The sequence below is a fragment of the Apodemus sylvaticus genome, chromosome 1, assembly GCF_947179515.1.
Source record: "Apodemus sylvaticus chromosome 1, mApoSyl1.1, whole genome shotgun sequence".
Lineage (NCBI taxonomy): Eukaryota > Metazoa > Chordata > Mammalia > Rodentia > Muridae > Apodemus > Apodemus sylvaticus.
Window position 1 is genome coordinate 181,613,620 of NC_067472.1, and position 4,838 is coordinate 181,618,457.

The following is a 4,838-nucleotide window of genomic DNA, read 5'->3' on the forward strand; positions in this document are numbered from 1 at the left end:
TGTGTGCAGCACTACACTCACACACACACACACACACACACACACACACAGCTGAATCAACATCTTAGAAAGCCTCCCATTCTAGAGGGACCTGCTGGCTAGACTGTGAAGACATCTCACTCAGTGATGCTGAGCTGGTCCCTACCCCTTCTGTGGAGATTGACACAATGCCTGACTGAGTGATAGTAATGAGGACCACATTTCTTATATAATAATCTCTGATGGAGACACCAAAGAACCAAGCAAGAGACTGTCATATCACAGTAAGCTGAGACTGAAGGAGGATGTCTGTACACACACACACACACACACACACACACACACACCTGCTTCTGCCTTCTGAGTGCTGAGATTAAAGGCATGAGTCACTATGTGTACTGGCTAGTCATCTTAGAAAATGGAGTCTCAACTGAGAAAATGCCCCCATAGGATCAATCTATAGGTAAGCTTGTGGAGCATTCTCTTGATTGATGACTTCTGTGGGAGGACCTAACCAAATGGGAGTGGTACTACCCCTGGGTAGGTGGTCCTGAGGTACATAAGAAAACAAACTAAGCAAGCCAATAAGCAGCCCGCCTTCGTGAATTCTGTAACAGATCCTACCTCCAGGTTCCTGCCTTGCGTTCTCACCCTGACTTCCCTGGATGATGGACTATAAGCTATAAGACAGCATAAACCCCTTCCTCCCCAAGATGTTTCTGGTCATGGTGTTGTATCATGGCAACAGGAACTTAAGACACAATGCCTAACTCACACTTTTTGTTTGTTTCATTTTTAAATGAGCCATCATTCACACTGTTCCCTACGATTACTTAAGTATCTGATAACCAAGTGGCCAAGGACAATGGCCACCAAGGTGCCACGAACATGTGTAGCAACCTGGAGTATGATGTATGTCTTGGGCAAGGACAAAGTATAGGTAAGGATCTTCCAGCCACTCAATCTCACCTTTCTTAGAAACATGAGCACAACTTATGAGAGCCCATGACTCAGAGGGTGCTCTCATGCCTCCTTGAATAAAGCCTAACTTTTTTGCTGAGGCACCTCAGCCTGGAAGTATCCCTGAAGTCCCCCCTCATTCCCATTCTCACCAGTGAAAACCTTGCAAAGTGTGCTTTGCGTATCACCCATAGGCTTCACCACCCTACTGTAGGTGACAGTTTTGTGTACTCATGAAGGAAGGTGGGAAAGTGCAAAGCAGCATGTATTCAAGAGGCAGCTTGGGAGTAGATCTAAGGACTGCTGTAACCATTTCCTCCAGGACACAACACTCCACCCTGCAGGGAAGCTCCCTACACTCAGAAGTAAACAACTCAAAGGCTTCGGGGAGTCCTGGAACTGACTAGATCCACTCTACTCTTCCCTGAAGCCTGTATAAGCCGTAAGTTCTGCCAAGAAACACAGACCAGTTGAGCTAACTGGGGGAGGCTCAAATCATTATCCATGTCTGAAAGAGTTCTACTCCTGACTGTTCAGATGTTTGCAGGTGGTACAGTGTACCCTGGGGTGCCAGCTCTTGAGAGCTTTCACCCATGCTAGGGTAGGCTGTGGTGACACATGAATGAAAATGATGGTTTTGTTAAAAACACAGAAATATTACATGTTTTTGTTTTAATCCCAGGTGTGAGAGATGGGGCTGCTTCACAGCAGGTGACTATGATTTGCCTCGTGCTCTAGTAGGGTCATGATTTTGCCAGCTGCAGATAGTTTCTTTGCTAGCTGCAGAATGTGATATTTAGAATTTGGGGACTTTTCAGAAGCTATAAAAATGCCCCAACAGAATGGGCTGTTTGGCCGGTTGCTGCTTAGATGGTGTTGGGTGCTACTTGATGTGGTTTATCAAGTAGTCACGAGCAAAAAGTTCAGAAGAAATTAGATATCCTGAAGGCCAAGATAAAAGTTGTCTCAAGAAACTCAATACCCCTAACCACCAGGAATTAGTCTAACAATGTCATTGCCCCCTTTCCCCTCCAACCATTTTCTCTCTCCTACCTAGTGTTAGGGGATTGAAAGGCTGGAAGAAAAAGGGTGGAGAAAGGTGGGGGGGGAAAGAACCCACAAAATAGCCAAAAGTCAGGTTACAGATACAGCTGACTATAGTCATTGTGTCCCAGTAAATAACCAGTACCTGTGTTCCTGTAAACAACCCTAATAAGGCTATTGGTTCACCAAGTTGGACTTTGGTACTATATTCACTTTGGTCTATAGTCAGTTCCCTATGTAAAGTAAGGAGACATTTGCTCTCTTGTCTCCAGAAATGGTGTCACACAACAGGTTTAAAGTGACTAAAGGGGGTAAACAAACTGTAACCATGGTGACAGGTTGAGGGTGACAGCAGCCTCAGAGGGTAGAGTCTTTCACTCATTAACCACTTACTAAAGAAGTAACACAAACCCCACACTTTGAAGGAACTCCTATTCCAGGGTTGCAAACGGGCCTGTGAAATGGAAACTTAAGGGTTCTTTGGAAAGTCAGTTGTGTTGGAAGGTATTTTGCTGGGCAAACACGTAAAGGAATGTTTAGCTGAATCAGACATAGGAGAAAAGATGCTCTGCTAAAACACACAAGAGGACACCTGATACAGGATTCTTTGCTAACAACACACATGTATTACTCCGCCTTACATTGCGCAGTTTGGCTGCATTTGTTGGGACTCCATAAAGAAAAAGACATCAAAAAACTTCTGGTGGTGTGCTGCAGTTTCTTGCAGCTTCTGAGAACTCAGGCTGAGGGACAAAGTGATGTCCGCTGAGATGCATGTGCAGAGACAAGATCCGTGGAGGACATGTGATGTTTGGAAAGAGAAGAAATAGAACTCAATGGACAGTGATGGAGACTAAGTTTGGCTTGTTTATAGAGCTAGTGGTGCAACGCTTGTTGGTCAGCTGATCTTCCCTTCCCTGAGAGAGGCCCTCCTCTAGGCATTCCTCCTGGTCCCTCGTGCTGACTCACGCTGAGGCTAAGGCCTGGCTGTCTCTGCTAGGTAATGCCACCACTGCTGATTCATGTTTGCTATCCTGACTCACCAAACTAGACTGCTGAAATACTTGTGACGTGTTTTCGAGTGAATCAAGATGCTGATGCTGACCGTGAACTGAACTGCTGCTTTCCAGACAACACAGATGGCAGCTGCTCCAAAGAACCTTTCTAAACAGGTCCATTTCCCCCTATTCTTTCTTTTCTATACCTCTGGTGGGTAGAGGGCTAAAGGAAGGAGGCTAAAAATGTTTAAGAACCATCATTAAAAATAGGCTTTAAAAAAATTAAAGTTACAGACCTGTAACAATATGGAAGCAGCCAGCTGGGGACACAGCACAGTGACAGAGCACTTGCCTTGAAGGTCTGAGACCTTCAGCACTACAGCAGATGTTGCATTTCAATATAAGTGCTAAATTAAGTGACATAGTTTTTAGGGTTCCTAAACAAAATGGGGTGATATGTGGAAAACTGGGAGAAACTTTAGACAAAGCGATTGGGGAAGGACTTTCTGAAATGGAACTTTCTGCCCTGGAACTGAGGCAGGGAAGCAAGCAAAGACCCGAGGAACCAGATTAGCACACCGGTGGTAGCGTCCTCCCCGCAACCCCCAAACCCCTGAAGCCGCCCACAGTGATGCTGTCTGGGTCCTACTGAGCACAAGCCCCAAGCCACGCGCTTACCGGGTCAGTTCTCTCAAGAGGAAATTATAGCGGGGCGTTCCTTTACAGACCCAGGGAGAGAGGCTAAGAGCGGTGAAGAGCGGGAGCCCAAGGTTAGAGGCCGACACAGGAGGAACCGGCTGTTTCCAGATCCCAGGACACTAATCTAGAAGAGTTAGTTCCAGGACCCAGGACCACCCCCGCCCCCTGCAGATGGCCGGAGAGCAGGGAACCTCCACTCCCCAGGGACCGCGTCGCCATGGGAACCACTGGTGCTGCGGCCCCGAAAAGTGTGCGGCGGGGAGCGCTGCTAGGCAGCGAAGGAGAGCACGGCTCACGCGGAAGGTAAGAGTGGGACCTCTGTCCTCGAGGTCCTTCTTGTTTGCTCTCTTCGACTCATAGGGGCTTGTTTCTGCCAGCGAGGTGAACCACTGGGAGACTGGTCTGTGAATCAAGAATGACAGACAGAACGCCAGAAGTCCCGCCCCCAGGGTGTTTCCCCACCCCACCCCGCCCCCGGAACGCCCACTACGCAGTGCGTCATTTCCCAGCTTGTGGCTCTGCCTTCTGGGAAATGCAGTTTTTTCTTTTGTTTCGGTTCGCATCGGTTGAGTTCTATTAGGTTTTGATTTTTTTTTTTTTCCTTTTCTTTTTGTTTTAGTTTTGTTTTTCGAGACTGGGTTTCCCTGTGTAGCCTTGACTGACCTGAAACTCACTCTGTAGACCAGGCTGACCTCAAACTCATAGAGATCGACCTACCTCTGCCTACCAAGTGTGTTGAGATTAAAGGTGTGAGCCAACATTGCCTGATGAGTTTTTTTGGGTTTTTTTTTTTTTTTTTTTACTTTTTTTGAGTTTGGTTTGTTGTTAATGTTGTTGTTATTGTTGTTGTTGTTGCTGCTGTTGCTGTTGCTGTTGTTGTTTGGTTTGTTGTTACTGTTGTTGTTGTTGTATCTAAATCCCAGCGGTACCCAGAATATACTTCATGTACCCTGTAAAACATGCCTGTAGAAGGGACGTTCCTGACACTTGGGAGACTTCTCTCTGGCTATCCTTAGACTATCTCCCTCTGATTGTCTTTCTCCAAGTCCTAAAACACCTCTCCCCCTTTTTGATCAATACCAATTACCTCATTTAAACTTGAATATTCTGTGTAAAGACCATCCACCAAAAAAAAAAAAAAAAATGACCATATAACCT

The 4,838-nt window shown here is 46.3% G+C and overlaps 1 long non-coding RNA gene across 1 annotated transcript; it reads left to right on the forward strand.

Annotated features, from left to right (window-relative positions):
* Window positions 1–3,034: 3,034 nt before the first annotated feature.
* Window positions 3,035–4,448, forward strand: LOC127682773 (uncharacterized). The gene is made up of 3 exons (XR_007977423.1): window positions 3,035–3,155; window positions 3,708–3,983; window positions 4,300–4,448. It is a non-coding gene; the product is annotated as an uncharacterized LOC127682773 (long non-coding RNA).
* The last annotated feature ends 390 nt before the right edge of the window (window positions 4,449–4,838 follow it).